Genomic DNA, 17,388 nt, shown 5'->3' with positions numbered 1-17,388 from the left:
GGGGAACAACAACGAGAGAGTCAAGTGGATGATGTTATAAAAACATTTGTAGACTGTGGCTATGGACTGAAATTTACGTTCGAATTACCGGAAGGAAACCAGCTTCACTTTTTGGATATAAGATCGGAAAAAAAGTTGGATGATGCTTGTTAGTCTTTTCTACAGCGGTCAGAGAAGCCCTTGCTTAGTTATCGTTCAGGTTATTCAAAGATAGGAGCCTATCTGCAGCTTTACTGGGGTATACACTGCTAAAAACGCTTTAAATGTGATATCAATTGAAGTGCCACACAGGCGATAATTGCGTAGCGCTGGTAGCATTAGATATGGCGTCTGAGTGAATGCTTAGGGGCGATAATAAAGCACCGGGAATGAACAGCCGATATTGGCAGCTTGGTAACCAAACTTTAGTGACAGGTGATAATGATTGGATGATCATGCCTTAATGAAGATACTAAACGCCAGCAACGGCGCTCTCAGCTGGCAGCAAGGAAAAGTGTTCAAAGAGAAATTTCTAGTAGAAAATGCCACCAGTTCTGCGGCCGCAGTGGTACAGTCAATGCTCTAGGCGGCAACACGATAAAAAAAAGTTGGTATTTTCCCCATCAATCCGATCTACCGGGCCTAGATTTTTTAACTCTTTTTTTTTTTTGTCACATTTAGTGATAATGTGGGAGTTATCGAGGTTTACGGTATTTTTATTATACATTATTTTTGGAGGCTTATATACCTTTTGCGGAGGAATTAGGACGCATGAGTAAGCATACATTTCGACACCATTTGCGCCAATGCATTTTACATGACTGCAATTAGCCTTAGTCAGCTTGTGGTTCTGTGACTGAAGAATATTCTTGGGTGAAATTTTTTATCAACGAGAAAGAAAAATGAACCAGCATATTTTTGGTCAAAGCTAATAATTCTTTCTTCTTTGAGCAAGGCAGTCTTTCCTACTATCATTGAAAAGGTGAGGCTACTATAAACAGCAGATTTTATGAAAGGCGCACCAGAAAGGGCAAAATAAAAACCAAAAATAAAAATTATTACCCAGAAGCTTATTCTTCTTTCGGTGCGATGCGAGCTGCATCCGCTAGAATATTACTTGCAATTTTGATAGCCTTATATGTTAATTATTAATATAAACAGCGCGAACACGAAGACAAGGGACAAGAAACAAGAAAGCCACAGTACAAGAGCTGACTCACAACTAAGCCTAAGCCCTTTACTCCAAGGCCCAGAAAAACAAACATGAAGAAAACGAAACAATCACGTGAAACAACCCCTGGGTTCACCGGCTGCATAAAAAATTACTTTAAAAAATCACTTAAAAAAGACACCTCTTTGCTTGAAAGAGCTAGAGAAGTCTTGCTGACACACTTATTGTCCGTTGAAATAAAATACGATTCCACTATCTCTCTCGTTATCTTCTCTTTGTGGCGATATAAAATCTTAACACTGTCAAACTTAGGAGTGCACTTCTTCTCCTTCTTCATTATTTCACATGACTGGCAATGAGATACAAGAAACGTTTTGTCCTTTCCACTTTCCAAGTTGTTACAGTGTTCCTGTAGTCTCTTATTGATACACCGTCCTGTTTGTCCTATATAACTGGCTCCACAAGAGAGTGGAAGCCTATGCACAACACCTGTCTTGCATCCAACATATGGGTTTCTATGTTTCACCCCACATTCTTGCTTCTTCGCTTCTCTTTCCCATTGAATAGCCGGGCAGATCTTCTTCATCTTGAGCGGGGCGGTCAATGCGACGTCCACATTATACCTCTTGCCTACATTTTTGAGGCCATGCGAAATGCTGTGCACATACGGTACCACTGCAACCTTCCTCATACTCTCACCCATGCTGGACAGGGATTTCAGTCTGTGCGTTCTTTTAAGGCTCTTCAGTACCCGGCAAATGGCCTCAATAATAACTGACTCCCGATAACCGGCCTTTGCAATTCTCGTCACTTGTCTTTCAAAACTCTTGCCCATGCCGTGGTAACAAGATTTCTTCAACGCATTTAATAAGCATGTGTTTATCATCCCATTCTTCACTAATTTGGAATGTCCCGAATTGGAGCCTAGCAACGGCTTCATCAATCTCGGGTTGTATTCCCAACAAACATGATCATCACCGAATTGAATCAAAATATCTAAATACTGTAACCGATCGTGCACTGGCTTTTCAACTGTAAATTCCAGCCCGGATCCACACTCAGTAAAAACATCCATAATATAATTCATTCGTTGATTGAATCCTTCACGGTCTGTGAATACTAAAAAGTCGTCCACATACCTGAAGGTGGAATAATGTAAGCCCTCCAAGTTATCCTTCAGGTGTCTGTCCACGTACATTAAGAAGATGTCACTCAAGACCGGTGCAACACTAGACCCAATGGATACTCCAGCCTTCTGCGTATACAGCTTGTTCTTCCAGCCTATGAAGGTGGATTCCAGGTAGAACCTCAAAAGTTCAAGGAAACTTTCAACACTTACACCTGAGGCGTCAATGAAGTCACATTCATTATTGTCTTCTGTAATGCACATTTGTACACGCTTAAGGAGGCAGTCACGGGGGAGGCAATAATATAAATCCTTGACATCCATGCTGAAGCCGACACATTTTCTTGGGTTGTGTTCTTTGAGGAACACAACAAGGGCTTCAGAGTTAGGTAGCCTTAGAGGGTCTGATAAAGTCAACGAGGAAAGGTGTTTCTGCAAATATTTGGACACCAGGTGCTGCCACGTGCTCTTCTCAGATACGATGGCTGTGAACGGAACATCTCGTTTATGGGTTTTTGCCGAAAAGAATGCATCCAAATGTAATTGCTTGCATTGTTTCACCTGTTCACGTATCCGTTCAAATCCAAGAACATCTAGAAGAGCCATAGCCCTCTCTTTTATTATGGTCGCTTTCATAGGAAACCTTTTGAAATTCTTCTCAACTGCAGCCTCGGTTTTTTCTTGAAACTGACTCTCAGAAAAAATAGTAAAATACCCTTCTTTATCTGATAGTATAACTCTGAGGTCTCTTGAGGCCATTCATTTAGCAATATAGTTAATAGGGCACTGTTTCCCCTTTAATCCTTTTTTTATGTGCTCAAGCACTTCCAAGCACTCATGGATGCACCGCGACCTATCAGAATCTTCAACTCTGTTTGCAATACAGCGTGACATGGTCACCTGTACAGCCTCATCAACTGTAGGCTCAAAAGCATGCTTAGGACCCAGCCTCAGCATCTTATCAATATCTAGAGGTATCTCTTCATCTGCGAAATTCAATACCTTGCCTTGCTGATCTTTGTTCATCTTCTTTTTCCGTGGAAGCAGAGGTAGAACCACCTTCCAAAGGAATTCCGTCAGTCTTTCACTCAGGGCACTCCACTCTGTGTACTTGCGACACGCACGCTGCTTGCTATACATGCACTCACACACGAGTCGTAGACAATCCTTGAAATGGTGGGCTTGCCTCCACATCTCAGACAGCATTATACGGCAGAGTCTCCTGCAAGCGGTGGCCTTGTGGTAGAGCATCCGCCTCGCATTCGGGAGGTACCGGGTTCGATCCCTGGTGCCGCCGGTTACCCACCGGTTTTTAAATGGGTACAAGCTTTCCCCCGGCCTGGGGCTCGGCTCTTCTGGGCTGAAATGCTTGGGAAAAGGGGTCACGGCCCAAATAGTTGCGCCGATGTGGCAGTGATTCGTTCCGCCATCGGACAACATTAAGTCCGCCTTGCGCGGCATTATGTGGCCATTATGTGGCCCTCTTTTAGGACTGCTGCAGCTGAGGCTCTAAGGGAGCACTTCAGGTGAGGGTCAAAGGAAGTACCTTTGCAAGACAAACAGAACCACCTTTGCAGGCTGCGAGGTTCGAAACTGGGTTTGGGCCCACTGAGGAGGAGGGGCGCGCAGCGGGGTTTACGGAGCTTCTCCCAAACGCACACCCCTGGAAAAGCCGAGCGCCAGGCCGGGGGATGCTTGTACCCATTTTTACCGGTGGGTGTGTCGGCTTCAGCATGGATGTCAAGAATTTATATTATTGCCTCCCCCATGACTGCCTCCTTAAGCGTGTACAAATGTGCATTACAGAAGACAATAATGAATGTGACTTCATTGACGCCTCAGGTGTAAGTGTTGAAAGCTTCCTTGAACTTTTGAGGTTCTACCTGGAATCCACCTTCATAGGCTGGAAGAACAAGCTGTATACGCAGAAGGCTGGAGTATGCATTGGGTCGAGTGTTGCACCGGTCTTGAGTGACATCTTCTTAATGTACGTGGACAGACACCTGAAGGATAACTTGGAGGGCTTACATTATTCCACCTTCAGGTATGTGGACGACTTTTTAGTATTCACAGACCGTGAAGTATTCAATCAACGAATGAAGGATATTATGGATGTTTTTACTGAGTGTGGATTCGGGCTGGAATTTACAGTTGAAAAACCAGTGGACGATCGGTTACAGTATTTAGATATTTTGATTCAATTCGGTGATGATCATGTTTGTTGGGAATACAACCCGAGATCGATGAAGCCGTTGCTAGGCTCCAATTCGGGACATTCCAAATTAGTGAAGAATGGGATGATAAACACATGCTTAATAAAGGCGTTGAAGAAATCTTGTTACCACGGCATGGGCAAGAGTTTTGAAAGACAAGTGACGAGAATTGCAAAGGCCGGTTATCGGGAGTCAGTTGTTATTGAGGCCATTTGCCGGGTACTGAAGAGCCTTAAAAGAACGCACAGATTGAAATTCCTGTCCAGCATGGGTGAGAGGAAGAGGAAGGTTGCAGTGGTACCGTATGTGCACAGAATTTCGCATGGCCTCAAAAATGTAGGCAAGAGGTATAATGTGGACGTCGCATTGACTGCCCCGCTCTAGATGAAGAGGATCTGCCCGGCTATTCAAAGGGAAAGAGAAGCGAAGAAGCAAGAATGTGGGGTGAAACATAGAAACCCATATGTTGGATGCAAGACAGGTGTTGTGTATAGACTTCCACTCTCTTGTGGAGCCAGTTATATAGGACAAACAGGACGGTGTATCAATAAGAGACTACAGGAACACTGCAACAACTTGGAAAGTATGTTGGATGCAAGACAGGTGTTGTGTATAGACTTCCACTCTCTTGTGGAGCCAGTTATATAGGACAAACAGGACGGTGTATCAATAAGAGACTACAGGAACACTGCAACAACTTGGAAAGTGGAAAGGACAAAACGTTTCTTGTATCTCATTGCCAGTCATGTGAAATAATGAAGAAGGAGAAGAAGAAGTGCACTCCTAAGTTTGACAATGTTAAGATTTTATATCGCCACAAAGAGAAGATAACGAGAGAGATAGTGGAATCGTATTTTATTTCAACGGACAATAAGTGTGTCAGCAAGACTTCTCTAGCTCTTTCAAGCAAAGAGGTGTCATTTTTAAGTGATTTTTTAAAGTAATTTTTTATGCAGCAGGTGAACCCAGGGGTTGTTTCACGTGATTGTTTCGTTTTCTTCATGTTTGTTTTTTTGGGCCTTGGAGTAAAGGGCTTAGGCTTAGTTGTGAGTCAGCGCTTGTACTGTGGCTTCTTGTTTCTCTCGCCGAACAAAGTACCTTGGTAAGCCATATATGTTAGTACAACTACACACAGACAATTTTTGAAAAACACTTTTAAAGTCTTATCGAAACTTTATTTTCGGAACAGTCGTTCTGCTTCGCTTGTATAAGTCATTTATTACGCTTTGGAAATGGGCCTGACTACTCTGGTTTAGGCCGAATCGAAGTTGATTATTTAGTGTCCAAGCCCCGAAAGCTAACTTTTTTAGCCCGGCACTTATGGCAATTATTTTCCTTGATACTCATTTCATCTTTTTTCTATGATACGCAGAGTAAGAAGTATAAAAAACAAATGTAAATAGTGCGATAGAAGCGATTTAGGGCTGCTTTGGCAGCTGATCACTGCAGTAGTTTAGTTTGTATTAACGAGGTTTGAACTTCAAGTTTGTGCAGCACCTCAAAATTTAACGAGTTTTGAGCTTGACATGTTCATGCCTCCAAACAACGTTTTTGAAACTTTTTGACATAGTTTAATTATGCGATTTAAACCGTTATCACGCTCTTTAATATCAATGAATAGCCAGCGATGAACCGCAGTTCAATAAACAAAATTTGAAAATTTGACGTACTCAATCAATAAAGTGCGACGGTGACTGATAAATATAAATCGAGCAGCATTGCGCTGGACACGTTTTAAGATAGGTGCTTCATTTTTCACATGCGGGAACCACACAATATTAGTGTAGTCGAGAAAAGGACGAATAAGAGAGGCATTTGTTAGTTGTTTAGTGGCGGGTGTGGAATGATGCAGTGCGCAGTTCAGGAAGAATAACTTACTTGTAGCTTCTTCAGCGACATTCCGAACGTGCGCTGACCAGTTAAGATCAGACGGGACTGTTACGCGACGTGACTGATACTGAGCTGATGCTTCTCACTGCATTTTCATTGCGCCTTCGGTTTGCAAACTGGTTTATTATAAAACTTCATTCCAAACTTCCAAATATGAAAGAATTTTGCAGATACGCTGTCACAGTGAACAGCGTTTTTTTTTTTTACGCAGTGCCTCAAGACGTAATTTTGTTTCCTTTATAATGTACTATAATAAATTATTTAATATATTTTCGAGCAAGAACCGCGGAAGACTCCTGCTCTTGTGATTTTTTTTTTTTTTTATGTTAGCGACTAGAGAAATCGCCCTTGCCTGTCGCTGTTTGCCGCTCTTTGTACAAAATTCATGTCCTAGGAGCACTTGTCACTGCAGAAGTCCACAACAGGCGCCAAACATCCACGTCTGCAGCCTGTGTGGAACCTTTCGGGCATGTGGTGGATCCTGCGTCGTCATAAAAAGCCCCATCGGCATGTGAACCTGTGGGGTAAAGGCCGCTTGAGTTCATATCCTCCTCGTTGATACCTCCCTTTATCTCTTTACGTTTTGAGGGAGGGGGAAGCATACGGAGAAATGAAGGCACATTTACTTTCTCTTATGGTGAATTGCAATCGCAGAGCTGGAAGACTTTCAGAGCAACGTTTTTTGTTATTTTCGGAGCAATTGTATCCCAAATGCAGATCCCGAACACGAATCGCATTGTCCAAACGCAGATGGGGGAACAATCGCCGAGCCATGTTTGCTCCGTGAAGCAGTCAAGACTGCTCCGCCGTATCGCCAAAATCGGCGGAGCCAGTGGTACTCTCCATTTGCGGTAGCTTGTCATCACCGCGCCGGCTCCGTCCCCTGCACTTTGCAGCAGGCGATGCAGGTGGCCCCTATGCGTGCGAATTCCCGTCGCGAACTGGCATTTTCTCTTGGAAATAGTGAATCGGAGATAAGCCTTAACTCGGAGGGCGACGGCAAAAGTATGTGCGAAAACAGATTATTGCGCTAATATGTCGTAAACTTGAAGCCGTTAAATGACTCCTCCGCTTTGAGAGGTGCAAACCGTCAACCACAAATTTGCTTTATTCGAGAAAAGTACCAAAGAAGTCTTACCGTGTGCGCCCGCATTCGGCTATGTGAACATGAACGGAATAATTGCGTAGACTATTGATGTCAACACCATCCCAAAAAGCAGTGCGAGCAATTTAGATCAGTCGCAGGTTTGAAAACAGATAACGCGCTTACATGAAGCGCATCCTGCCAAGCGTAAGGAATGAAGAGCTTTTCCTTCGTCAGTTCCCGAGCGCCACATTGTTGCTCCGGCCGGAGCACGAGTGTTCCAAATGCAGAGTCAGAACGCATGATCTCCGCCTGATTCAGGCACTCTGTCGTGGAGCGTGCGGACCACTTTAGTTCTGTGATTTGGATTCACCATTAAAGAGGATGCTAAGTTTGGAAGAGCGGAGCGCGTACCAAGAGGGAGCTTGTCTGGGGATTCATTTTGTTTGGAACTAGGTGAAAAAGGTTACCTACTTTTTTTCTACTCGTCGTCTTCCGCGTAGTCATGTGTCGTGTGTGTGTGTGTCTGGGTGCGTCATTGTTTCCTGACTGAGTACGCGTATCACCATACGCATGGCGTCTTAATCACACGCTTTTTTTTTAATGGCGGATTTTGTATAGATATGGGCTTGAATAAAGTGCCACCAGAAACGGGTTCGGATGGTCTGGCACTATTCATGCATCATGACGTTTAACCCTTTTTGTGCCGAGCTTGTAGCAGATGTTTTACCACGTTTTTCTATGATCCAGGCATCCGTATAGGATGTACATGGTCCTTACCATGCATTATGTCATGGCTTTAATTTTTTAAGGTTTCAAGCCGACATTGTGGAAAGCTGTTTGTTGTTTGTTTGGCACAGATTTCACCTGAATCAAATCGGACACTGTCACGAAATGCCACAAAGCATGCGTAAGCCCGTCACTAAACTTATTAATTCATGCTCACGAGCACGCTCACGAAATAAAACAACGCATGCGCGAACACTCATTCACACACAAGAGCCACGCTAACGTAAGTGCACACACATTCACAAGCCATGGCACGCCAGCTTTGAAAGCTGCGCCTAAAAAAAACAACGATCACCTGTGGTGTATACCGGCGAGGCGCAGAAGTCGACACCACCATTCACCTAATTGGCCTGGCCTGTGCAAACAGGCGGCTACAATATGTTTGCGTAGGCTCTTTAGACCTCGCACTCCACCGTTTTGCATCACAAGAAGAAGAGCGTCTCGCGGGCTCTTTGAGGATCCATGGCTTCTGCCACGCCGAGGTACATCATTCACGGCCGACGAGGCTGCAGAGCTTCACGCTACGCTGCCTCCTTCAGCCTCGACCTTCCTCACTCGCGGTTCTGGACCACGCGGTGCACGGGAAAACAAACTGCGGGTCGCCAGGCTTAATGAATTTATGTCTCAAGATGAATAACCCCCGGCATGCCAGAGCAAACAGCTGGGCTCGGGAGGCTGAGCTATTTCTAAAGTGCTGCGGTTGGCCCTCGTGTGGCGCGAGGGGCTGTCAAAAGTGCGCGAGCGGAAAATAACAAAAGCGCGAGTAAAGTATAACACACAGCGCAGCTATCCGTCTCCGGTGCCAGCGGGTTTAATTTTGGCGCCGCTTGATACTATACCGTTCCGCGAGTGGGACAAAATTAGATACCGGCTGAGAGTGGGTAGAATTAATGAACGTCGAATAGGCGGCAAATTGGTGAAGAAAGGATGGAATGAAGAGCCCAACTTGCGCTGTTCGGACGAAGGTGCCTTCAGGCACGGTACCGATGAGAGGTCGTCCCCACTCGATCAAGGTAGGTAGTATTCCAGGGGTTCAGTTAGGGTCGAAAAGGGAATAAAAATGACGCATTCAAACGCACAGCATTGGTTCAATCTGAAATGAGCCTAGAAGTTTAAGGTTTATTTCCGCAACTGGTGCTGCGAGGACAGCCAGGGGAAAAGCTGTATAGACAGCTTGAGAGGCCCTGGCTTTCTCTTACAGCAGCATTGACGGCGGCGGAGTACAACATCGAACAATATGTGAGGAAAAAGAAACATGTTCGGTACAAAAAAAGAGACACGTACGTTCAGTACGCAGTACATTGCACTAGTACAGTACAAAACTACACGAACAATTGGGGCAATTCTTTCAGAGAAATATTGGAAGACATCCTTCCCCCTCACTAATTTATCAAGTAGCGTTAAAAGGAGGCTACGCCATTAAAATTTGACCTATAAAGGTATGGGCGAACTTTGGGGATAAAACAGTGATCGCGAAAATCAAATCTGTCTCGCTGCACCCGCTAGTGTATTTGGAGCTTATAAATAGAGGCAATAGAGGAAGCGTTAGTCATCATCTCATGACTCTCTGCCCGCCACCCTCCTCGAGGTTATGCTATTCATTTTGTTCCGGACTACCGCTACCTAATACGGTAGGCTAATATTGCACTCCCCTGGAAACCATACTACGTTTTCCCACGTACCAGATGACTATAATAAATAAATAAAAAACAACAACACTAGTTTGAGCTATCCAGGTTTAAGTTTAATTACGTATCTTACAATCTCACTTTTTTCTATTTATGGCTCTAGAAGAATACAAAATGTCAATGTTCATTTCTGCGCCTAACGAGAGTTACCTTAATCAAAAGTAAACATTTTTTCCTGATTTCGGTATTAGTATGCACTAACTATTTTAGCGCAGATGATGGAGATGACAGAGTTGCACTAACCCTTTCGGGTATTTGAAGGCAGGATCATGCCTTAGTCTTCAGAATATTTAAGCAACGAAGGCAAGGGGTTAAATTAAAAAACAAAAGCATACAGCGGACTGGAATGTCGTTTTCCATTTTGAATTTGAAGTGGTATTTTTGCCAGACCCTCACAGGAGGACGGAAAAATATTGTGCTGTTGAAAATTCAGAGTTTGCATAACTTAGTTTTTGAAATACAGAGAAGGTAATTTTAGAAGGTATATTGCGGTCTTGTTGACATGATGTCACCAAGTTACTCCTCATATGCTCGTTATAAGACCGCGTTATTGCTTGTAGTCAGAAGTGGGATTTCGGGTGCTCAGACATCCATAAATGATGCAATACATAAGAAAATAGTCGGAGGTCTAGATATACTACTTGATTTATTGGTGCGTCAATAACTCAGTACAACTTCGTGTAAAGTATTTGTGACATAATGTTTGAAGCATTTGCCTCAACTAAGTGATACCCCGTATGTAACGTAGCAGCCAAATGTGCTTTTTAGACATTGCACAATACTAAACTGTATTGATATCACAGTTTATATAGCCAAGTGGATAAAACTAATCAACAGCTGTCGTGTTAAACCTGAACAGACTGACAGTTTTAACATGTGCCATGGTAGCATTACCGCTAAAGCAGGGAACGAATGAACCTGCTGAGTCAATACTTACATTTGCCTAAATTTCTGACCGCAGTAGGGCACACATTAAAATAGAGCTTTACAACAACACATAGGGGCCGGGGAGGGCGGGAGGGGAGGGGGAAAGGGTACCTTTAGGCCTAACCGGCCGCAGCCAAAGAAAGTGAGGCAAGCCGAAGCAAAAGTGCCTCTAAAGATAGAGAGGAAGGAGGAAAAGGTCTCGACCCACCAACCTCGGAAAGGCACCACAAACCTTTATGGCGCACCGCGGAGGAAACGGGGCTCGAAATGACAGCCGCAATCCGTAAATCCTGACGGACAGCTCAGAGCCAAGCAAACCGGATAAACAAGGGCGGCTGAACGGAAACACCCACGTCGAGGCCCCTCACGCCGGATGGGCGCTGTGACACTGAGAAGGAGGCGAAAGCGGAGGCGCAATAAATAAATACAGCCTCGAAGTCAAAAATGGGAAGAGAAGTTTTTTAAACGCCCCTATTATCCCCGGCTCGAACAGTTTCGCTCAGCGCCAGAGACCGTCGCGAGCAGCGCTATCTGTGTTTTCCTATTATTCTATTCGGCGGCATGGGCGACGGCCTTGTGAAAAACACGCAAGGGACAAAGGAGGAGGAGCCAGAGTCGAAAACGCGCATTAACTCTCTTCCTCTGTTCGCACGCGAGCGGGGCCAATTCCCTCGGTAACTCGCCTTTCGTTCCCGTTTCCTTTCGTTTCCCTTTCGCGCGTTTTTCCCACTCTTCCGAACCACCGCAGCGCCGTTCTAACATTAAGGGAGGAAAACTCTGGGGTAGCGAAACAATTTTATTTCCACCCCTACTAAAATGAAAGGGGGTGAGTAAGCTCCGGGGAGGTCAGAGGGGACCGGGGGTCCGATTTTTATATTTTCTTGACTTCAATTTCGCGCTGGCACGAAAACAAACGCGTTTACGACACGAGTGGACCCCGAAAAGGCCTCGCCGTGCGCCCTCCCCCAACCTCTGCTTACCCGGTTTTCTTCATGGTCTTCCATTCGTTTTAAACGCGTTTTTACGGCTACCGGTCCGTCCCTCACCCTGCTTTTCCCGCAGTTATAGCGAAGCAGACGCGAAAGGAGCTATATGACATGATGGCCGCTATTTTGGTTAGTTCCTGCCGGTTTATTATATCTGGTTGCCGCTGCTGCCACGGTACTAGGCGACGACAAAAATGCCGGCTCTAAAACAATGGCTAGTTTACGTTGCGAGGCCAGAGATATTTCTCCTCGCTTTTAGTTTGCTTTTTTTTTTTCTTCCCTCACAGTCTACTGAAGGCGGACTGTATCAGTAATCTCTTCTTCCTTTTTTTTTCCCCTAGTGATCATTCTCGATTGCTTCGTTTTTACGGTGCGGTACCGCTGGGAATAGCGCGGTCACTGGATTTTATGGACAGATTACTTAGGCTGTGAGATACTACGCCAAGGTTTCCCGCGAAATTGCCGATTCATTTAGATCAGAGCGTCCGGTCCGAGCCACTGGAGTCAAGGCAGCCCTGCGATGGTACATGGTAGATTTAGGAAAGCGCCGCATTTGTCCTCATTTCCGCGAAAAAGATTAAAACATATTCAGAAGTAACGTAGAAAATGGAATGGATTCTAGTCGTCATTTGTTACTTTTTTTAAATGCATTTTATATAACGTCAACATATACACTCATAACGAAACAGTAGTCTTTGCTGAAAAAATGCAACAGTTACATATTTATACAATCCCGCACTGTAAAAGTATTAAGTGGCTTGGCGTGCTTCCATTAAGAGGACTGGAGGTGCCCTCAGCATTTCGTAATTTGTTTTTTCTTGGGGAACAGAATATGCATCAGGAACTAACTGGAAGGCAAAAGAATGAGAGTAAGTTTTCGTAATACTCTCACCAATAAATTGCTGTATCGCAGTACACTTTTCCGGAGCCACACTGCTATACTGCAGCTATGTTTCATCCTACACCAACGGTCGCTGTAAACTAGTCCGGCCATATAAAACTAAACTTTCATGCATAATTCCATTCCCAGCTCTTTAGCTGTTTTGAAAAGTTAGCATTAACAATTTCAATTACATTAAAACATGTGTATCTTATTATTTGTTTTTTTAATACTTTGCTTTGAATGTGTTTCTTTTTCTCTGCTGCCACGAAAGCTAGCCAGCATGTTCGTTTATTCGATCGTAAAATATTGTTCGTATCTCAATCTGTTCATTGCTCTCTGAACCTGAAGATAACAAGATGAAGGACATAATGAAGCAAATAAAAGATACGCTTTTTTGCGGAACCGGTTTTAAGACCACTTTCCTGCAGCAGGAGTCGCACCAACATTACAAAAACGAAGTACGATTCTGTTTTCATGCACGTGCGTGCCATTCTCATTATGCATACGTCTACCATGAAGGCACAATATAGTCTTTCATCTGCGCCCGAGTACACTCGACAACTCGCGCCGTCATCTGCTTTGAGATTCAAAAATCATATCACGCTCGCACACACAGCAAACATCAGCGCCTACGCCGCGGCTAAGACGGCCAAAAATGTTCGAAAAAGTGCGAATACCCTATACACATGAAAACAAAGGAAACTTGGGACAAGAAACGCACGGGAAATTCAACGATCGAGACGGGAATGCCACGGTGCTGCGGTCGCGCTTCGTGCGAGCCGTGAGACAATAACACAAGAAACGCGCTCGGAGCGGAATGTGCGCGCACTCTGGCCGCCCTCTCTCTCTTAGCCTCATTCTCGTTTCCCTCTTTTCGCCTGTGTTTCCACGGAACGCGTGTGTCCTGAGTGTGTCATTCTTGCGCTAGAAGAGACTCTTGCGTTGACATGTGTCAATACCAGGCGGCGCTGCGCGCCTCGGAAGCAGCAGGCGACTGCAACCCAGCGGTGCTGCTGTAGCGGGTGCGACGTCTGCGGTTCTGTGCCCGGGATGGACTGCGCAGGGGCAGGACGATGTCGCGGCAGATGACCGGGAGAGGGACGGTGCTGACTGCTTTGCCCGCGTACGGTAGACGTGCGGCTCAACGTTTCGACCCGTTGAACCTAGCCTGCTCCAGTCTAGCGGTCCTGCTATTCTGAACAGATGAAGACGCTGGTCTAAGCGTAGCCGTCTGTCACGTAAGGCTGGCGTCATATGAATGCAAATTTCCACAGGAATTCGCTCGCGTTATTTGCTTTAAGCGGAAAACAATCCATCGAGTGTACCGTATGGTACATTTACGTAGCTACACATGCATCCTTCATTTCTAGGTCAGAAGAAATGAAGCCTTCATTATCCTATAAAAAAGGAGGTAATGGCACAACCAGGGAAGACAGTCAATGATGTAGACCTATTCTGTGTGCCCTGCGATTGTAATCTAAAGATGAAGGCCCAAATTAAACTTCGAAAACACAGGAGAAAACTTCAAGGTACAGTCTTGGTCAAAAGTCCTGAAGACATAGGATTTTCGTATCAGCCGCAGAATGAAACAGTCACGGTGCCATTAAAGACTAAAGGGCCATGAAATGGTATGAAGCAGCTTCTTACTGTGACAAGAAATCTTTTCGGATCATTTGAAATGCCTCTTGACCTTTAATGATAGCGTGATGGCTTCATATTGCGGCCTAGACAAAAATGCTTTGGTCTTAGGAGTTTAGACTAACACTGCACATTGAGGTACAGGAGCCGGATCAAATTACAAGAAATATAATTCTGCTCTGTACCTCCTGCATCCTCACAGCCTCCACGGTCATTTACAGTAAACTCACGTCTCATGCGTATAAATAATAAAATGTAGTGGCAAGGTTTTTGCTTATTCAATGTGACTTTTTGCCAGTTACCGTGAAAAAATGAGTGCAGAAGACCTCTTAATACGTTTAAGACCAGAATACATATTTAAGCCCCCTTTACCAATACCATAACCCCAGGACCAGAAATAATTAGTTATGCTCAACGTCGTTTGAAAGAAAATAAAAAACTGGGCAAGCACGTTGTCATCGGCCAACAATTTTAAACATAGTTTCTTTCCCAAATATAATTTTTCCCTTTGGCTTTTAGTTGTTTCTTTTAAGGCAAGCCGGAATGAGCAGCATCATCGAGCGTAAAATTTCTCAGATGCGCTTACTATGAACAAAATAAGTGGGGGCAAGAATGAGAGAGAGAGAGAGAGGCGGTGCGTATCGTTAGAAGTTGCTCGCACTCTCCTTCGCTTAATTTTTGGGCGCAGTTGAGGTCTTCGAGTAAGGCGTAAGACATATCTGGAACATATACCAAAGAAAATGCTGCTGAATGCGGACAAAGCAAAGGGCTAGTTGGCTAATGCAGCGTCGTTTAAGGCTCTCCTAAGAAGATATGTTTGAGCTAGTCAGATAACGCATGCATGATAATCACACAACCATTGTTTTTCTTAAACTGTAACTTTGAAGAAGTGTGCATTCAGGCTACTTTCAACTTTATTTTTTTCAAAAGCTGAAAACAGTGACAACGGTGCAGGTATCTGCGGAGGCGCTCCTTCTTGGTGTCTTGAATGTCGAGCAATGCTCCGTGCAACAGACTATTAATTAATCACTTAACGTCTGCTTCTCGCCATGCAAGTTGTAGGTAAATGTAATTATTTAACTTAGCATGAAAGTAAAATGCGTTTTGTTTTGGTCTTAGCACAGATAACACGATATGTCGCAGTTTTCGTGGACGACGGGATGTTATATAAATCCAGCTTTTGCACTTTCGTGCATCTAAGTTGGGTATAAATTATTTCTCAGTGTAGTGAAATACACGTAGACTATTTCCATAACCGCAGTTCATACATGATTACAATGAGAAAACAAGAAGCTGCTGTGATAATGCCTGTATAGAAAAAAATGCAGTCGCCTTAAACTACACTGATTAAATCCTGCTGAATAACACTCAACGTTTCATAGTATGCTCTCGTTCACTGTGCTACTAAGGTTTTATTAAATATGCATGAGTAGATAAAATCGCACATTGTCGTGAAAATTCAAGTTCCTCTTCCTCCCTCTTTTGTTATCTAAACTTAGTGGTAGCTATATTTCATTGTTAATATTGCTACATTAGGCGGTGCATGCACTGGCATCTGCATAAGGACGGAATAAGAAGAAGCTGCTTTGGACCCCAGCTCGCCGCTTTGGCCTCTCGGAAAAACGTTTGCCCCGTTATACAGGACTCTACCGCCTTCTACGACAAGTGGCTCCAGTGACACGCGAAACTGAGCCCTTGCACCCCGCAACGCATACCTCCGCACCAGGCACCGAGACGGTCCATGTTGCACGCCTCAAGCCCTACTACACGGACCTTGGTTTGGACGCTAGTACGCACCGGGACGGTGCTACATTAGGCGGTGCATGCACTGGCATCTGCATAAGGACGGAAGAAGAAGAAGCTCGTGAGTTTTGGTGAAGACGACGTGCGAGCAGTGTCGGTTGGTGCCCGGTTAACGCTGCTGTGTTTCTGTGTGCTGTGTGCGGAGTCATCTTGGACTAATCTCTTGGCCTTACCTTGCCACGTATCAATATAAACAGCGCGAACAGGAAGACACAGGACAAGATAAAAGGAAGCCACAGGACAAGCGCTGACTCACAACTCAGCCTAAGCCTTTACTCCAAGGCCCAGATAAAAACAAACATGACAAAACGAAGCATTCAAGTGAAACAACCCCTGGGTTCACCTGCTACACAAAAAAAATCACTCATAAAAGAAATCTCTTTGCTTGAAAGAGCAAGAGAAGTCTTTCTGACGCACTTAATGTCCCTTGAAATAAAATATGCTTCAACTAGTTCTCTCGTCCTTTGCGGTGATACAAAATCCTAACCTGGTCAAATAGGGGAGAACACTTCTTCTCGTTCTTCAATGCCCCACAGGAATGGCAATGTGAGACCGGAAATGTTTTGTCCTTGCCATTTTACAAGTTGTTCCGGTGTTCCAGTAGTGTCTTATTAATACAGCGCCCTGTTTGTCCTATATAACAGGCTCCACAAGAGAGTGGAAACCTGTACACAACACCATTCTTGCATCTGACAAATGGGTCTTTATGTTTCACCCTACATTCTTGCTTCTTCGATTCTCTTTCCTTTTGAATAGCCGGGCAAATCCTCTTCGTCTCGAGCGGGCGGTCAATGTTACATCAACACCATACCTCTTGCCAACATTTTTGAGGTCATGTGAAATTTTGTGCACATGCGGTACCACCGCAACCTTCCTCTTCTTCTCACCCATGCAGGGCAGGGATTCCTGTCTGAGCATTCTTTTAAGGCTCTTCAGTAACCGGCAACAGGCCTCATTAATAACGGACTACCGATAACCGGCCTTTGCAATTCTTATCAATTGCCTTTCAAAACTGTTGCCCATGCCGTGGTAGCAAGATTTCTTCAACGCATTTAACATGCATGTGTTGATCATCCCTGTTTATATTAACAATGACTGTTTACCAACTCGCCTAATAAAGTATCTTGGTAAGCGATACTTCAATTTTACACCTCCCATCGTTTTCTCCTTGTGATTTTAATTGCATTGAAAGCGGGTTCTCGATGGCGAGG

General features: G+C 44.5%; 1 long non-coding RNA gene across 3 annotated transcripts in view; it reads right to left on the bottom strand.

Annotated features, from left to right (window-relative positions):
• The window catches only part of LOC146198548 (uncharacterized), a 407,190-nt gene that overhangs the window by 251,296 nt on the left and 138,506 nt on the right, over window positions 1-17,388 (bottom strand). The window contains exon 5 of one of the 3 annotated variants that reach the window (XR_014704999.1): window positions 12,521-12,701. The exons of the other annotated variants lie outside the window; for them this stretch is intronic. This is a non-coding gene — a long non-coding RNA (uncharacterized LOC146198548). Of the gene's footprint in view, window positions 1-12,520; window positions 12,702-17,388 lie in introns of those variants that run through there. 3 annotated transcript variants of the gene reach the window in all.

Source organism: Amblyomma maculatum, chromosome 2 (genome assembly GCF_055883805.1).
Source record: "Amblyomma maculatum isolate TAMU_Amacu chromosome 2, ASM5588380v1, whole genome shotgun sequence".
Taxonomy (NCBI): Eukaryota; Metazoa; Arthropoda; class Arachnida; order Ixodida; family Ixodidae; genus Amblyomma; species Amblyomma maculatum.
This window is presented reverse-complemented; position numbering and strand designations above follow the sequence as displayed.